The following is a 19,795-nucleotide window of genomic DNA, read 5'->3' on the forward strand; positions in this document are numbered from 1 at the left end:
TACCATTTGCAAGAAAATTTTTACAAGGCATTGCATTCCTTGGCAGAGGGTTCCATATAAGCCTGGGGCTCAGGAGGTTGATGAGACCCTTTTTTTTCTGGAGTTGAAATGCCCCGTGCTTCACTAAAACATCCACAGCTTCCCTGAGACACCATTGCAATGCTGAGGTCTACAGGGGGGAAAAATGCCATTGAGAGGATAATGATTGGGAGTTACAAAAATACTGCTATTACAGCCACCCTTGCAGACACAGAGCACCAGCTTCTGCTTCCTACTGATCTGTTCTGTGTTTCCCTGCTCCAAAAACAGTCTGATGAGTCAGACCAGAAGCATACCACCATCACTGCCATCTGTAGGTCACATCCCCTTTTCCATCCTGGCTTCAAGGTCTTGGAGTAAGTCACTGTCCCCAGTGGCCTTTCCACGCTGGCTGCAGCGTCCTGTGCTGCGTTAATGTGAGCTGAACTTTCCTCCATCTATTGCACATGCAGATGGGGCAGGGTCTGGATACAGAGGGACTGGGTGGGTGAGGGTTCCCTTCTGGGCAAGAATCAAGAGAATAAAGTTGGATCTTCCAGTTTTCAGCTTGCAGCATGTTTCTTCTGCGCTCATCCTTGGAAGGAAGCATGGGGCAGCACAGGCTGCAGGGAGGACACATCTCTGACTGGTTCTGCAGCTCCCAAACTGCCCTGAGCCAGAGCAGGGAAAAGCTACAGAAGGGGACAAGCAAGAAAGTGCAAAAATACCCCTTGCAAGACCTAGGTTTAAGGCCATCCTCACTGGAAGAAGGGGAGAAGGGTGGCAGAAGGGTAAAGTACCATCAGGTGATTACAGGAGGCTGATCTGGGGATACCGAGGGAGAACGGGGTGTTTTCTTTGTGCAGCTTCTCTTGCAGCAGGCAAAGAGAAAGTGACTGAGCTCAGCATAGCAAGGCAAGCAGATGGCTGGGAGCAACTATTTGTGGTCCCCTCTTTGCTGCAAAGCTTCTGCGGGTGTGGACTCCAGCCCTCCTAGTGTCACTGGTGCTGGCTGTGAGCATCTTCTATCAGGTCTATGTTGCAGGTCTCCTGTCACCATGGACTTGCCTGTTAATGTGGCTTCATTGCCAGAGCAGCGAGATTCTACTGTAGCCAAAACAGAGACAAAGGCAGCTTTTAGTTTCAAAGCACTTGTAATAAGTTCCTAGATTAGGAGAGGTGAAAAGCCCTTCACACAGAGTGTCAGGGGTACAAAATGTCCTTTTGCATTAATACTCATCTGTTCACACTGAGTTAGCCAGAAACCACAAGCTAAACAGCCACCACTGGGAGCCCTTGCAAAGTTGGATGTGTTGCTGCTTTGGTTATTGCTTTTATTTGTTCTAGCTATTTGGTCCCTGGGAGTTAAACGCAGCAAGCAGCACTGCCCCAGCAAATGCAGGACACTGACAAGGGATTCAAAGGAGTTGGCAGACTTTTGCATCACTGTGTCGAGTGGACATACAGAGGGAGAATTTAAATATAGGCTGAATAAAATAGAACAGAGAGAGATGTGTCTCCAAAGGGCCATAAAAAGATTTGCAGCCTCTCGGCCCTGCAAGATGAGGCTTTGCAGCAGGCGGCATCCAACATTGCTGTTGCTGTGTTGAAGGATTTTACCTGCCCCTCTGGGGGCTTGTTCTTCCCAGCAGTCATCCTGCACACAACCAGAGACTTTATCTCCAGACTTGAGGGTGCTCCTCGGTGCTTCATGCTTTATTTGGCCAAGAAGTTGCCTTTTCTTTCCCTTCTGCAAATGTGGGGCAGCCCTACTGTGCAGCCCTGACCTTCATCACCCAATTCCAGTTGCAAATCGATCTAGGAATTAAAGAGTTAACCACAGCAGAGACTAAACTTTCAGGGAGGTGTTCACAGACCCACACTGGTAAGGATATTCAAACTGGTATACCTTGTTGAGTCCCACCTCCAGCCAACCATCAGGGTGATATGTCTGCCTTGCGTGGGCTTTCCTCGTGGGCTCCACGAGTCTTTAAGGTGGAACAGACATTTCAAAGGATAGTTTTTCCTCTGGAAACACAGCGTACAACCAGCCTTGGCGGCTTGGGCTGGATCAGGACCCAGTCTCATTCATGCTGCTTTGACGTGGGAAAGATTCCAGCAAAAGCATCACTGGTGTTGTGGGAGAGCAAAGCTACACAAACAGCATGATTAATACTTAAAGGACCAGGGTTTGCAGCAGGGATCATTTGCAGTTGCTTTCCACAGCAGGAGACTGGTCACATCATGTGTAGCCATGAGTGGTGGTAGTTATCTTGGCATGCCCTGATTGCAGGCTGGCTCCAGATGCAAGGTGGGAAACACCAGAAGATGTTTTTTTCTGCTTGATTTCTTTGAATTGTATGTATTCTGTCTTCTTTGGGGGGGAGAAGGGGGGGAAAAAAAAACCCAGTCCTCTTGAAAGTTGCATTAATCCAGGTGGGCATGAAAGAAAAACAGAGGAGACTAGGGTAGAAATTATTGCAAAACTCCAAGAGAAGGAAAAAGAAGGGGATATTTTTGTAGTCCAGACATTTATGTAAAATAGAGCTCTGATGTAATCAAATACAGAAAGAACTTGTAGTTCTTGCTAAAAATACCTATCTAGAATATAAATATATATTAGCATGTAGCTGCAAGGCTTATGGATATATCTGCCACAGCCTTATATTTACAGATAGGGATTTAAATGTTTAATACTGCACATTCAAAAGGAAGTCACTTCATCTGAAGTAGTTATTAATTATAGAATACGCTTGGCAGGACTGAAGTGCAGCAGGAGTGATATCATTTTCAATATCACTCCCAAATTATTTCTCATCTAAAACCTATCATGCACACTATTTTTTTTTTTCTTCTTAAAATAGATCTATTTTTCTGTATTAGGCTGTGGGTGACTTGGAACTGCTGCCTCTGACACGCCGGCACATCCTCTCTCGGTTACCTTCATTGCTCTCCTGCATGACTCTCGCATCCCTAATTCCAGGGGAACATAAATCTGAATCCTCGTTATTCAGTAAGGCCCCAGGACTGAGAACAAGGCAAATTTCCTAAAAATGAGGCAAAAGGAAACTTTGTGGTATTTGAAGCAGATATGTTGAGGGGGCGGGGAGGCAAGCACAGCATGATGGTTGTATCTCAATTTAGCAAAGTAGTTTAGGATCACTTGGGATGGGCAGGGATGCACTTAGGATACTGAGGGATGCTCAGAGTATTGTAAAAGGATGGGGCAGATGGCCTGCGCATGCATTAACTGCCTTCCCAAAATGTCTTCCTCCCCATTCCGTGGGATTACAATCTACAGTTTGTAGAGGTTTTAAAAAGCCATGAGGTTTTAAAAACCGCAGAGTATGTCAATTAATCATTCTGTGTCCTATCTGAGGCTGGGCTGGATCCTGATCCCCTTTCCCCAGTCAGCCCCTATTAAACAGACAGGAATTGCCACACGTTAGTAGCTCCAGGCACGGTCCTGCAACACATCTTTGGTGCAAGCTGCGATTTAAGCTTGTGAATACACTTAGTAAATGTGGGTAAGGACACTGTTCCTTGGGATGAACTGATTTTGCACTAGTCCCTCATGGGCATGTTGCTGAAATCCATACCGATCCACAATGTTAAAGGCAACCAGAGGCCATAGCATATGAAATCCTTGGGTCAGAGTCACAAAAATCTAACCCAGACACCTGAACAAAAATACTACATGCTCCCTTTGGCCTGCAGGTATCTGAATACAAGATGTGGATACATTTTTTATGTTTCCATGCTTTTCCTCCCCATCGCAAGGGCAATTTGATATGCCCTCAGTCACATCAGTGATGGCACACCAGAACTGTCTGACTCTTGTTTTAACATACAACCTTGCCCTGGACTCACCAGTGTTTGGAGCAATAAAGCTCACTCCTGCTCTGTTGTCAGCTGTGTGCATGAACATCCCTTCATCTCCTTGCAAAAGAAATCGCCTTTTCTCAATAATATGGGAATGAGATACAAAAGACTGCCTGAAAAAGGAGATGGAGTGATGTCAAGGTGCTCATGTTGGTGCGTTTGTTTCTGCAGTACCTTTGGACTTGTGAGGAGCAGGGTGAGGAGCTCCCTGATGCTTGGGAGAAGCTTGGCACCTTCTCTGAGTGTTGGTGCAATGCACTCACCTTTGCTGCTCGGCTGGTTTCCCAGATGATGCACAAAACACAGGCTATGGCACAACGTTTTTCCACTTGCCTACATGAAAATCTGGGGGCGGGTGGCACTTTGCCAGCCGAAACTCTCCCCCAGGCAGCAGCAGGATTTCAGAGGGTGACTGTGAGGCAGCAGTGATGGGAGATGCTTACAGAGGGATGTGCCACCACTCCCAGCAAGGAGCACCGACCCACAGCAGGGAGTGGGCTCTGGGTTCCCAGTGGCATCAGGACACCCTCACCATGTGCTGAGAGTGGCAGAACGGCAAATACTCATTAACAATATGCTTTGATGTAGTTCTTTGACATGGATCCTCTGAAGCCTCAAAAAGGGCTGAGCTGTCTTCAGTCCCAGTGAAGGCTTCAGTAGAGTATCTTCCACCTGAGTATTTGTTTTCCTGAAACTCAGAGGGACTTCACAAACTCTTGCCGTGCAACGAATTCAAACCAGCAGCTGTATGTTGTTACCTGCACACACACAAATCCATGATAAGATGAGCCATGTCTTTGTAAAGCTGTGCTAAAAAGAAGCCATAATTTTTTTTTAATCTTTCCTGGCTGCTTCCCATCTCCTGGCTCTGGGGAGAGAGGACACAGGGGAAGGAAGAGGTGTTTGTAGTGTAAAAACAGCTGTCACTGTGTTTGGAGATGACATCCAAATCTGAAAAAGAAACAAACACCCAGGAGATAGTAAGACTGTCACACTTGAAGCAGAGGAGGAAAGACATCCTAGTGAGGAAGGGAGAGTTAATAGCAAGACATCTGACTTCTACCCAGAGAAAAGAAAGGATAAATGAAGAGCTACAGGCCACCAGCCGTGGCCAGCTTGGGAAAAGGATCAAGTTTATCTTTGCCTTTGAGCAATGCAACTAGAAAGTGGCCTTTTTATCTAATGATGTCCTCAAATCATAGAAGGGTTTTCTACAAGCCCACATTTGCTGTGCTGGCTCTGTGCAAAAATGTAAAGGGCCGGTTGGGGTTCCTCATTAATAGGAAATCAGTCTAGGAGGAGTGGCTGAGGGAACTGGGGTTGCTTAGCCTGGAGAAAAGGAGGCTGAGGGGAGACCTTCTCGCTCTCTATAACTACCTGAAAGGAGGTTGTAGAGAGGTGGGGGTCGGTCTCTTCTCCCAAGTTATAAGAGATGGGACAAGAGGAAATGGCCTCCAGTTGTGCCAGGGGAGGTTTAAGATGGATATTAGGAAAACTGTCTTCACCAAAAGGGTTGTCAAGCATTGGAACAGGCTGCCCAGGGAAGTGGTTGAGTCACCATCCCTGGAGGTACTTAAAAGAGGGGTAGATGTATTGCTGAGAGACATGGTTTAGTGGTGGACTTTCCTTTCCTTTCCATGAAGCCCACCAACCTGTGGAGCTCAACCATCCTCCACCCCACCAGCAGGGAGCTGGGTCCCATACCCTGCAGTACTCAGGGGGAGGGCAAAGATGCTTTTTTCAAGCTGAGAAGTCACAGGGACCTGAGCCAGGGTGGTGGGATCCATCCCACAGAGGGCACAGCTGTCCCCCAGCCTCTGAACCATGATGCCAGCAGCATTTGGGCTGGGAGCTGTGGGACTGGCTGTGTTTTGGAAATGCCAGGACAGTGGGAGCACGTGCTTGTGGGACTCTACGCGTGGGTGGATGGATGTTCCTGTGTTATTGTTTCTCCTTAGTTGCTCAATAATCTCACTTGTTTACTTTGGCATGATCTTGAGAGCCCGGGAGGCAAAGGGAGAGTTAATGGGTTTTATGATATCCTGTAATCACGCAAACCTTGAAATAACACGTGACAACATTCATTAAGGAGGAGTAGGTATGTGTAAGATTAATGAGGCTTTTAGGAGATGCTTTATTTATAGTCAGGCAGCAGCTAGATGTCAAGCACTATCTACACCCCCCCAGAAGTCAGCAGCTGATTGTCTCCAAGGTCCTCATGCTTTGTTTTTGGGAAGGACTGACATGTTACAGAATCACAGAATTGCCTAGGTTGGAAGGGACCTTTGAGATCATCTAGTCCAACCATCAACCTAACTCTTACAAGAACCATGCAAACAAACAAACCAAGCAAAAATGCTTGACAGCCCTTTTGGTGAAGACAGTTTTCCTAATATCCAGACTAAACCTCCCCTGGTGCAACTTGAGGCCATTTCCTCTTGTCCTATCACTTGTTACTTGGGAGAAGAGACCGACCCCCCTCACTACAACCCCCTTTCAGGTAGTTGTAGAAGCAAAAAGGTCTCCCCTGGCTAAACAACCCCAGGTCCCTCAGTTGTTCCTCATAAGACTTATTCTCCAGACCCTTCACGTCCTCCCAGACACAGCATTTAGGTAGAAAGAGCCCCAGTAAATGTCTCTGCTGTGACCTGGGTGCACCCAAGTCCCAAGACACTGACCATGTCACGGGGATGGGTGGCAGCAGGTTGCTGCGTGACCTACACTAACCCTCTCTGCAGCCCCAGCAAGTCCAGCACAGAGTCAGATCATCTTTTTCCTGATCACAGAAAGAGACATAGGGCCAAACTTTTTGGTTCCTTATTTCATAGAATCACTTCTCTCCTTAGAACTCAGTATCTGCCCAAGTCCTGGGCCAAATCCTGCTATGAGTATAGGTCTGGAAAGACACAGCTAGTAGAGCTTGTCACCACTGAAGTAAACAGCTTTTAAAGCAAACCAGGTCCACAACATACCTGAGCTCTCAAAATGCAGCGCTGTTACTTCTAATGTTTTTTTTAATTCCTCACGAGGTTTTATTCCACTCTATTTTTGGAACTGAGATGTAGGTTTCCATTATAAATAGCTGCATATTCTAATTCAGGCTGATAACTAGGACAAGGATGCGCTGGGCATCCAGACCTTCATTTTGGGAGATGAAGACTGCAACGTTTCCAACCTAGCTTCAGGCTTTCTGTAAGATCCTTCTCTCAGGAAAACTAGTAGCTTTGCATCTGTAAAGTGTCCTGCACTCCCTGGATATGAATCAAATAAGAGCACAGAAACAAGGCTTTGAAGCTCTATAGCTGCTTTCCCTCTGAGGAGCTCAGTGTCTGAATTTAGACACAAGGACTTCAGCATCAAAGCTAGGTGATAAATATTCTTCCCATTTTATAGTCAGAGAAGCCATGTTGCAAGCCTGTGCATCCTTCCATGTGACACTCAACCAAAGCCCTTTGCAAAAATAAGAAACAAAGGCTCTATGTGGTTTGTGACCACTTCTAAATGACTAATTACTCCAAAGAAAATCAGAAGCAGGTTGCAAACATGTCCCAACAAACAGAAACAGTTCTGTTTGCAAGAAGAAATGTTGTTCATTGGTGAATAAGGGAGAGCTGATGGTTCAGGGCAACTATGAAGGATGTCTCAGTTCCCATCCCACCCTCATCCTACTGTAGCCTGGGGAAAGTCTGTCAACCTTTATAATTTACCGTGAGCTTTGGATCAGGACTTCAATCTACACGTTTCTGAGGTGTTTGTACAAAGTAATACTATGGCTCATGCTTCTGCCTTGGGGCTGAGGAAGGAGAGGACGGATCTGTGCTCATGTGGGCTCTGCTCATGTGCAAAGTAACAGCAGCTAGTGGAGAGATTAGCTGGATTGGACCCCACACCAGCCCTGCTTTTCCCAGGGGGTTGTGGACTACAGACCCTAGAGCTCCCTTCCAACCTCATCTGTGTTATAATTCCAGATCTGGATCCATACTGGGGGGCAACTCCTTGTTTTCTGCTTTACCCTCAAAACTCCTTTCATTATACACCAGTTGTTGTTGCTTACAGCTGGATATGTTTTCAAAGTCAGCAATAGTCTTGATTCTTCCTCTTCAGAGGACTACAGAACAGCAGCTGTGCTGTACCTGTTGGCTTGTTTGTAAAGGGGAAGGTGAAGTTGCCATCAGGAGCAGAGATTTCCAAGTGCACAACTATTGACTAATGACACAGCCTTGCCCTGAAGGACATGAGTCATATTTACATAGTCATTAAGTGAAAGATAATCTCTTCTTGTTCTATGACCATGGGTATTCTTCTCTGATTGAAGTACATCATCTAGACTTGTTTTAAAAACAAGTTTTCAAAAGAGCTTCCTGGATTTTACAAGTGTACAGAACTGCTTCCCTGCGTATGCATACACACAACTCTGCTTGCAAACTGTGACACTCATTCTGCTGGCCAAAGTGCCGTGGGACAAAGCTCTAGAGGGAAGGCGGGCCCAGGACAGCTGGTCAGTATTCAAGGATCACCTTCTCCATGTCCAGGAGCAAACTATACCAACAAAGAGAAAGGCAGGAAAGAATGCTAGGAGACCTGCCTGGATGAACAAGGAACTCCTGGACACACTGTCACACAAAAAGAAAATTTATAAGGAGTGGAAGAAAGGACAGCTGGAATGGGAGGAATATAAGGAAGCTGTCTGAACAGCAAGAGACCTGGTGAGAAAAGCTAAAGCTCAGTTGGAATTAAATCTAGCCAAAGAGATCAAGGGAAAGAGCAAAAATTTCTATAGGCATATTAATGGTAAGAAGAAGACTAGGCAGGGTGTGGGCCCCCTCAGAAAGAAAACATGGCAGCTAGCGACAAGTGATATGGAGAAGGACGAGGTTCTCAATGACTTCTTTTCCTCAGTCTTCACTTGCAAGGGTTCCAGCCACACTCCCGGAGTCACAGAAGACAATGGCAGGGGTTGGAAAGAACTGCCCATTGTAAGTGAAGATCTGTTGAACCTGAAAGTGAACAAGTCCATGGGACCCTATGGGATACACCCATGCATACTGAAGGAGCTGGCGGATGAGGTTGCTAAACCACTCTCTATTATATTCCAAAAGTCAAGGCAGTCTGGTGAAGTCCCCACTGACTGGAAAAGGGGAAACATAATCCCCATTTTCAAAAAGGGAAAGGAGGAGGAACCCAGGAAGTATAAGCCAGTCAATCTCACCTCCGTGCCTGGTAAGATTATGGAGCAGATCCTCCTGGAGGCACTACGGAGGCAGAAGAATAACAAAGAGGTGACTGGGTACAATGAACACGGCTTCACCAAGGTCAAATCCTGCCTGACAAACCTGGTGCCCTTCTATGAGAAGGTCACAACATCAATAGACAAGGGGAGAGCAACTGACGTCATTTACCTGGACCTGAGCAAAGCCTTTGACACTGTCCTGCATGACAGCCTGGTCTCCAAGCTGATAAAATGTGGCTTTGGTGGACTGACAATTCAGTGGATAAAGAACTAGCTTGATGACCACACCCAAAGAGTGGCCGTCAATGGGTCCATGTCCAAGTGGAGGCCAGTGACAAGTGGAGTCCCTCAAGGATCAGTACTGGGACCGGTCTTGTTTAACATCTTCGTCAGCGACATGGACAGTGGCATAGAGTGCACCCTCAGCAAGTTTGCCGACGACACCAAGCTGTGTGGGGCGGCTGACACGCTGGACGGAAGGGATGCCATCCAGAGCAACCTTGACAGGCTGGAGAGGTGGGCCCATGCCCATCTCATGAAGTTCAACAAGAACAAGTGCAAGGACCTCCATCTGGGTCGGGGCAATCCCAAGCACCGATATAGGCTGGGCAGTCACTGGCTTGAGAGCGGCCCTGAAGAAAAGGACTTGGGGGTGCTGGTGTATGAAAGGCTCAACATGAGCCATCAGTGTGCACTAGCAGCCCACAAAGCTAACCGGATCCTGGGCTGCTTTAAAAGAAATGTGGCCAGCAGGTCGAGGGAGGTGATTCTCCCCCTCTACTCCACTCTCGGGAGACCCCACCTGGAGTACTGCATCCAATTCTGGAGCCCCTACTACAAGAAAGATATGAACATGCTGGAACGTGTCCAGAGAAGGGCCACAAGGATGATCAGAGGGCTGGAGCACCTCTCCTATGAGGACAGACTGAGAGAGTTGGGGTTGTTCAGTCTGGAGAAAAGAAGGCTCTGAGGAGACCTTATAGTGGCCTACCAGTATCACGGAATTCACGGAATTCACGGAATTTTTCAGAGTTGGAAGGGACCTCTAGAGATCATCTAGTCCAACTCCCCTGCTAAAGCAGTATTGCCTAGAGCACATTACTCAGGACTGCATCCAGGTGGGTCTTGAAAATCTCCAGAGAAGGGGACTCCAAAACCTCCCTGGGCAGCCTGTTCCAGTGCTCTGTCACCCTCACTGTAAAGAAGTTTTTTCTCATATTTGATCGGAACTTCCCATGTTCTAACTTGTGCCCATTGCCCCTCGTTCTGTCACTGGGAACCACTGAAAAGAGTCTGGCTCCATCCTCCTTAGACCCACCCTTTAGATACTTGTCAACATTAATAAGGTCCCCCCTCAGCCTTCTCTTCTCCAGGCTAAAGAGTCCCAGCTCTCTCAGCGTTTCCTCCTAAGGAAGATGCTCCAGTCCCTCAATCATCTTTGTTGCCCTACGCTGGACTGTGTCCAGTAGTTCCCTGTCTCTCTGGAACTGGGGAGCCCAGAGCTGGACACAGTGTTCCAGTTGTGGCCTCACCAGTGCAGAGTGGAGGGGGAGAATGACCTCCCTTGACCTGCTGGCCACACTCTTCTCTATGCAGCCCAGAATTCCGTTAGTATCTTAAGGGGCCTACAAGAAAGCTGGTGAGGGACTTTTTAGGATGTAGGACTAGAGGGAATGGATTAAAACTAGAGATGGGACGATTCAGATTGGACGTTAGGCATGAGGGTGGTGAGACACTGGAACACGTTGCCCAGAGAGGTGGTGGAAGCCCCATCCCTGGAAGTTTTTAAGGTCAGGCTGGATGGGGCTCTGAGCAACCTGAGCTAGTGGGAGATGCCCCTGCCCATGGCAGGGGGGGTTGGAACTAGATGATCTTCAAGGTCCCTTCCAACCCTAACAATTCTATGACTCTATCATTCTATGGTTCTGGGTACAACTATCCAGGTATTATTTTTTTTTGCAGGAGGTTAATGTAACACTGCATTACTAAAGGTGAGTCTCTCCTGGCTTGATCAGAAAAGTGCATGGAGAAACACAGCAAATGAGAACAGCCATGCATAATAAATAAGCGGAAAATGAGATGAGGTCCTGCTGTGCAACTCTGTGGACAGCAGGGAATTAGAGTGATGCTCTTCCAGAGGGGACAGACTGCGGTTCAAGTTGTCAGCAGCAACAAAGTTCATGTTTATGCAGGGACTTAAAAGGAAACCTCCATGCCTCCTCCTACGGATATTACTGAATGGCTCTGCAGTCTCAGCAGGAGGTCATAAATGCCTTGGCCTCCTGAAATGCTTCCTCTAAGGATGAATTAGCAAGCACAATGGATTCATACTACTCTGTGATGATTGAAAGCACGACCCAGGTCCATGCTTCTCATGCCTTTCAGAGGCAGTTGTGCCAGGTCCCAAACCTGGAGCATTCTGGCAGGGGTATTTGATGCCTCCCAGTTTCCTTGCCTGCGCTATATCATGGAGTCACGAAGCTGGATTTTACCTGGAGGGCTTCCAAGCAGAGCACTCACCTGCCCAAGCAGTGCGCTCCCTTTGCTGTGCCACTGGGGAAAGGGAGAAAACACAATATATTCAGAGAAATATGTTGTAGGTATCTTAGTTCTGCATATATGATGGTGTGTTCATCGAGAGTCCTGGCTGATACCTGCTGCTCCCTGGGGAAACCTGTCTTAGTCGGCTCCAAATCCCAGGGGGATGTCTCTCGGGCTGGTAGTTGAAAGCAAGCAGCTGCAGCCAGATTGGCCTACAAAATTCATCACCGAGCTGAGCTAGGAAGAGAATGCAGATCACTTTGTGAGACATTCACATTAATAAAAAATTGAGTAGCAACTCATCCCAGCCCCATACAAGTGTTGGATGGATGTCTATGCAAAGCTAATCTCTCAAAAGTCCTGCCTGATTTTCTCAGACAGCTTCTGGACATGTCAAGTTATCCATCTCAGCGTGAAGCTCTCCTTGCCTTGCATCTGTAACATGAACCACGTCCCTCTGCCAGCATTTCAAAACACTTGCTGGGTTACCTTACAAAATTAATTATTTTTGTTTGTTTGTTTTTAAAATAAACAGCCCACTTTCCACTTCCGCTATTGTTGCAAGGGATAGGCAAAGAAGCTTCATGAAATGTTTACACAGAGCTCAGATACAAAGTATGCTAAGTTGTTCTTTTTTATTTCCAGAATCTAAAATTCCCAGCTTATTTTTACTCTCAAAACTTTTCTAAACAATTTAATTATTTTGATTTTTCACTAGGTTGGGCAAAGCTGGAAAAATTTCATTCTTCTATTCAAAAATTTCCATCAAAGACCAACCATAATTCTAGGAATTACTAGGGAAAATATTACCCAAAGTATCAGGAGGTTCAGAATCTTCTTGGGAATGAAGAAAAATCCCAATCTAACTGGAAATTACATGAAACTCGTCTTCCTACTCATCTCAAGCTACAAGCTATTGTGCAGGAAGATATGTATGGGATTGTGAAGCAGCAGTGTGAAAGCAGCCAGGCTACTATTGTTGTTGTCTCATTTTGGGTGATAACACCTCATCACTGCGAAGTACCTGGTGGTACATCCCTGCATGTCTCTGTCCCAGTTCAAGCACCATGTGCTTTGGCAGATCCCACACACAGATGCAGGCTGGGAAGAGAATGGATTGAGAGCAGCCCTGAGGAGAAGAACGTGGGGGTGTTGGTGGATGAGAACCTCAACACGAGCCAACAATGCGTGCCCGCAGCTCAGAAAGCCCCCTGCATCCCAGGCTACATCCCCAGTAGCATGGCCAGCAGGGTGAGGGGGGGGGACTCTGCCCCTCTGCTCCTCTCTGGGGAGACCTCCCTTCAGTGCTGTGTTCAGTTCTGAGGCCTCAGCACAGGAAAGACATGGACCTGTTGGAGCAGGGCCAGAGGAGGCTATGAAGATGATCAGAAGGCTGGAGCCCCTCTGCTGGGACGACAGGCTGAGAGAGTCAGGGTTGTTCAGTCTGGAGAAGAGAAGGCTCCAAGGAGACATTAGAGCCCCTTCCAGTCCCTAAAGGGGGCTCCAGGAAAACTGGGGAGGGACTCTGTATCAGGGAGGGGAGCCACAGAACGACGAGGAATGGTTTTAAACTGAAAGAGGGGAAATTCAGATTAGATATTGCGAAGACATTCTTGACTGTGAGGGTGGTAAGGCACTGGCCCAGGTTGCCCAGAGAAGCTGTGGCTGCCCCATCCCTGGAAGTGTTCAAGGCCAGGCTGGATGGGGCTTTGAGCAACCTGTTCTAGTGGATGGTGTCCCTGCTATGGGCAGGGGTTGGAATGAGATGATCGTTAAGGTCCCTTCCCACCCAAACCATTCTGTAATTCTATAAAAAAGCAAGTTGATTGCTCTCTCAGCCCACCTGGGTTGTCTAACACAAAGCAGGCACTGCTGGATGTCAGGGATAATGCTCTGATAGGACAGCATGCTTCACACCCATGTACTCTCCTAGTAAAGGAGAGAAAAATTAATAAGAAGGAAAAACATCATTTAGCTTTCTGGTTGAGGAGCTGAAAATCATAACAAATACTTCTACTTTGGGACACGAGTACTAGAAAGACATTGAGAAAACAGAGAAACTTCAGCAGATGTTTTCCAGGGTCTGGAGCCCAGGAGATATGAGGAGAGGCTGAGGGACTAGTTTTCTTCACCCTGGAGAAGAGAAGACGAAAGGAAAACCTTATTCCTGTCTACAACTACTCAATGGAAGTTATAGAGAAGACTGAGCCAGACTCTTCCTGAAGATGCACGGTGATAGGGTAAGAGGCAACAGATCCAAGGCATTGGGAGAGCTTAGGAGCAGAGGTCGTAAGTGAGCAAAATACTCATTCCTATACAAATGCAGGCAAACCTCCAGGGAGAATATAAGCCTTGAACAGCCCCCAGAGTGAGGAAGACCAGAAAAAATAGATGGACCTGGAGGTGAACTGGATGAGGAGAGAATTACATTTTAGCAAAAAAACGAACAAAAAAGACCTTCTGTGACTGTTGGGAGGAAATAAATATGCAGAGACGTAATTTCCAGGTGCAGCCTACACCAGATGAGTGGGAAAAGAGCTATACTAACTTTGCATGCCATGCTACCTGCTCCTTACAAGAGAGGTTCAGGTTAATGTTTAACCAGATAGCATTGTTCTGTGTTTTAGAACTCTGATTTGGTCTGGGGGTGTAACTACAAAACACAGTGCCTCACCCACACAGATTTTATGCTTTTCAGACCAGATCTCATCCAGGAGCTGTGATCCCTGCCCATAATAGCTGAAATACAGGAAACATGCTGACAAACTGGTCAGAGATCAAAGATGTGAAGCATCCATGGCCAATGAAGGGAGGGGAAGATTAGCCTCCTCCACATGTGGCTTGTCGAAGTGATGACAGCTACGCAGATGCACAAGTCAAAGTCATGGAGCACGAGCACTGAGAAGTGGCTGCAATCAGCTGTGTCTAATGCTTTTTAGCTGGTGGGGAACTCAAAAAATCTCTTTGGTTCAAGTGCATCATAAAAGGGAGGGCTGAAGCATGCGGCTGTGTGAAGAATTCTCTCTGTTTACCTCTAATGAAATCAGAGGACAGTCAGGGTGTTGGGACTTTCTGATTTTCTCCCAGGTGTCACCTTTTGTGCTCAGCCTAATTTGCCACATGCCTGCCTCTGTGGTTTTGGTATAGCTGGAGAAATCCCCACCAAGGATTGATGTGCAATCACAGTTTATTTTCTTTCCCAGTGTATGCTCCTTGTTCTGGCTTGCAATGCCAGGCTTGGTACAAACGTGAAAAGACACTGAAAATAGGACCCATCTCCCCAAACCTTGGACATTTTTAATGCAGAAGGCTCCACTAGAACTATTCATTCAAGCTACTTTAACAGCCACCATTAAGAAATGGCCATTTCCAGTCTCCTCCATCCTAGAGTAGATGTTAACTACAGGTCAAATTAATTGTACCCTCATCAAATTAATTGTGCCTCTCTGTATTTCCAATGCTTCTCAAGGCAGCCACAAGGAACGGCTGAAGTGTAGGTGTCTACACCATAATTCTGTCCCATTCTCAGTCACATCACTCTCTACAAAAAATATTTCCCCTTAGAGAGAATCCATTCAAGCATTTAGCAATCCGTTCCTTGTAAGTGGCTTCTGAGGTTAAAAATGTGTACCTGTATTCCAGTCTGAATTTGTCTGCCTTCAGCTTATAGTATCTTGTTCGTAGAGTCATAGAATGGTTTGGGTTGGAAAGGACCTTAAAGATTCCAACTCTCTCAGTCTGTCTTCATAGAACAGATGCTCCAGCCCTCTGATCATCTTTGTGGCCTCCTCTGGACCCACTCCAATAGGTCCATGTCCTTCTTATGTTGGGGGCCCCAGAGCCGGAGGCAGCACTGCAGGTGAGGTCTTAGCAGATCAGAGTAGAGGGGCAGAATCCTCTCCCTCGCCCTGCTGGCCATGCTGATGGGGATGCAGCCCAGGATGCAGTTGGCTCTCCGGACTGTGAGCGCATATTGCCAGCTCATGTTAAGCTTCTCATCCACCAACACCCCCAAGTCCTTCTCCTCAGGGCTGCTCTCAATCCATTCTCCACCCAGCCTGGATTTATGCTTGGCATTGCCCTGACCCACATGCAGGACCTTGCACTTGACCTTGTTGAACTTCATGAGGTTCGCACAGGCACTTGTTATGCCATTGCTTGGTAGAGTGAAGAGTCCTATGTTAGCAGATTTCCTTTCCTCATGGAAGAACTTGCACTGCTCATCCTCGGTCTCATAATATGAGCATTTTCAAGCAGTGGTATGGCACAAAAGAAAAAAGGATAAAAGTTCTGCTTATTGCTTCTCTCCCCCATGTCCTGCCATGAGAAGCCCCAGGTCCAGAGAAGAGAGGTGACATAACCTTCTCAGCCTTGTGGTGTTATGTCCCATTGAAAACACTTACCACAATAATCCAAAGGGCTTTGGTGTCTCTCTAGTTCTTCAGATGTCTACCCACAACATCTAGCAATTTTCAAAATCACTGTTCCCTAGAATAAAATGTCCCTTGATTGTGAGTTTCTTGGATACCGTGAAGATGCCTTCAGTGTCAAGAGCTAGACTGATTGTATCCTGTGGAGATATTGATGTGCACCACAGACAAATAAGCAGCCCTTGAAATAAGGCCTATTTAAGAATTTGTATGCCTAATCAACTCTCCTACATACCCAGCTGAGAACTTCCATGTTTTTGTTAACACTCAAAATCTTGGTATAGGCAAAAATGAAACACATTTGTAAAGGCAAGAATTTACTATTACCATGTATGAAATCTTAACAGTTTAATCAAAGAATCATGATTAGTGAAGATGAAATTATTATAGACATAAAAAGAAAGGAAATAATTACTATTAATAAAGTTTCAATAACAATTTGGTTAAAATTGTTATACACAGACTTACTAGTTTCTAACATTGCTGCCTCCCACCTCACAGGGAGGTACGGTGAGTCGTTTGCATTCTGAGTCCTCCACTGGGAAGGGTATGGTGGTGGAAATGGATTCTTCTTCCTCAACCAAGGATCTACTGAGAGTCATTTTGATTCTGTTTGCTAAAACACTTGCTCCACCCCACAGAGGATTTTACCATGTATGGTGCATTTTACATTGGTTTGATATTAGCTCTTTGGTCTCTTTGCTATTCCTAAAGATGATTTTGTCCACCTCTAGATCTGCATTTCTTTGACTGTCAGTGAGTTGTTTATAGCCATGGGGTCTCTAATACCAAGCCACTGCCCCACCTCATATCACCCCATGCCAGCACTCCTCTGTGCCATGTCCTGCACCTCCAACTCTTGAGGCCTTGCTGTCATACCAGGTCTGTATTTCTTTACGTTGGAGTCGTAAATAGTTCATTCTGCATGCAACAACTCCTTGTTATGGCTATCTATGTAAACTTACAGTTGCAAAGATAACAGTTGCAAACAACAAAGATAAACAAAAGTAAAGGAATTTAGGCATAGCCACCTGGGCAATTAGTAAAACTGTTTTTACAGATGAGCAAATAAAAAACAAAGCTAAAGACAGGCCAAGTTCAGACAAAGCCAGACCAACAAGCCTCAGCCCTGAGGACTTGCAAACTCAATAAAAAGAGTGTAGCCTATTACAAGCAATGCCAGTATTGTGTTCACAGGGTTACAGAGGTATATCATCATTTCTTGCAATGGAGAGACAATGGTTTTTCTTCTGTGGACCTTTCTAGTGACATGACTTTATCTCCATCAGCCAGATATGCTCCTCTCACCTTCCCAAGGTGGCTCAGTTTCAAGGATTTTCACTATCTCTGCCCATGACTTATACTCTCAGTGTCGATGACCGCAGTGGTATTTTTAGTATTGTTCTCTAAGATGACGATATAACACAATAATCTGGCTGCTGATGTGTTTGTTTTTAAATGCACTCTGACATGATAATTTTGTGATGTTCTCGTCCATGACTGCACTGCTTATCAACCAACCCAGGGTAGCCTGAGACCAGTAACTCACGTCTGAGAAAGAGCAGTGCAGTGCAGTGAAAATCTGTGAAAATTGTATTTCTTTCTGAATTTTGTGAGTACATAATTAATGCTTGTTTCATGTGCAGAAGTGCCAACATAAATACACTTCTGGACAGTGAATAGGAAATGTCTAATATTTTTTCTATCCCTAACAAGTAAGTGAGTAACCAGGTATTTTAACCATGTCCTAATAAGTCCTTCAATTACAACAATGTAAAACAAATGTGTCTCTCTTCAGCTTTATTTGGAGAAAGAAGATAAAATAGGGTTTGTCACAAATGCCTACAGACAGAGATGAGGAAATATTTATCCACATATCTGGGCTCCAGCTTTACTTTCAGGGCAAATTCCATTTCTTCAGGCTGTAGAAGAAAGTTATCAGCTATGGTAAAGTGTCCCGGGCTTCTGGATGTAGCAAGCATCATTCCATGATGCAATGAAAAGCAGAGAGGTGGCTGTGACAGAGACATGTGGCCATGAAGTGGCCTGTCACCATTGCGTTTTACCAGTGCGTGACAGACACTTGTGTTAGGTCTTAGCAGTAACACAGCAAGAACATGAAGTGTTAATTCCACGTCTTGGCATTTCTGCATGTCCTGGGACTGGTGAGAATATTTGACACCCTTCTTTACCCATGGGGTTCATTCAGGGTTGTTAATGGTTCTCTCTCTATTTCACTCGGTACCTGGAGTACAGATGGGTTTGTATATTCGTGGGTTGATGACCAATACCAGTTTGGGGCCCCTTACTACAGGAAAGACATTGAGGTGCTGGAGTGTGTTCAGAGAAGGGCAACAAAGCTGGTGAGGGGTCTGAAGTATAAGTCTTACAAGCAGTGGCTGAAGGAACTGGGTTTTTTTAGCCTGGAGAAAAGATTGAGAGGAGACCTTATCGCTCTCTACAACCACCAAGGAGATTGTAGCGAGGTGGGGGTTAGTCTCTTCTCCCAAGTAACAGGTGATAGGACAAGAAGAAATGGCCTCAAGTTGCACCAGGGGACGTTTAAGATGGATATTAGGAATAATTTCTTCACGGAAAAGGTTATCAAGCATTGGAATAGGCTGCCCAAGGAAATCGTGGAGTCACCATCCATGGAGGGATTTAAAAGACATGTAGATGTGATGCTGAAGGACATGGTTTAGTGGTAACTTGGCAGTGTTAGGTTAACAATTGGACTCGATAATCTTAAGAGTTTTTTTAACCAAAACAAGTCTATGATTCTATAGATTTAGACAAGGGATCTTTGGCTTGGAAAAGAGCTACCAGGGTGGACATAGGGCTATATAACAAATGGTGTAGGAAAGGTAGACAAGGAGTCTCACTACTGCTCATCTACGAGAACAAGGGGTCTGAATGAAACTGTGAGGCAGAGAGTTTGAAAGAGAAACAAACCACCTTTAATTAAATGGTGGCATTAAGCCTAAAAGGGTGCTGTGAAGGCCAGGAGTGTGAACAAAGTCAACATGCAATAAGACATATTGGTGGTGTTTCACTGTTGGTTACTATACACAGTGGTCCTGATGAAGCCTCTGGGCCAGCAAAACCTGAGACTTCTGACTGCTGGAACTGGCAGATAAAAAAAGACAACCTCCATGTACCACCCTTGTGCAGCAGAAAGCCAAAAACATATCAAACACCTCTGGGGACTGAGCTCTGGATGTAGTTCACAGGTAGAGCACTGCAAAGCACACACTGCCAGCTAGTGCAAGCCTGCAGCTTGTTTCCAAAGTCCTTCCATAGCCAGGGATGTGATTCCTCCACCTTGACCACTTACACAGTGTTGTTCCAGCAAAGGAATTATATTTGAGCAACCTGGGAGCTGTTTGTGAATCCAGAATTGCAGTTTGTTCCAAATTTTAATGGGAAGCAATGCAGGACGGGTGAAAATCATGGCTGAAATACCTACCACACTTTGCAGAATGCCTGGAAATGATGGTGGTTGCGCTCTGGTGATCTTAGTGGGTGCATCATAGGATTACAGGAAACTTGAGTTGGAAGGGGGATCTCAGGAGGTTTCTAATACAAGTTCCTGATCAAAGGTCTCAACTATGAGGTCAGCCAATGTTTTCATCCAGTTGAGTCATGTTCCAAGGATGGAAATTGTACCACCTCTCTTGGAAACCTGCTCTAACAT

The sequence above is a fragment of the Chroicocephalus ridibundus genome, chromosome 2 (genome assembly GCF_963924245.1).
Source record: "Chroicocephalus ridibundus chromosome 2, bChrRid1.1, whole genome shotgun sequence".
In the NCBI taxonomy this organism is placed as follows: Eukaryota; Metazoa; Chordata; class Aves; order Charadriiformes; family Laridae; genus Chroicocephalus; species Chroicocephalus ridibundus.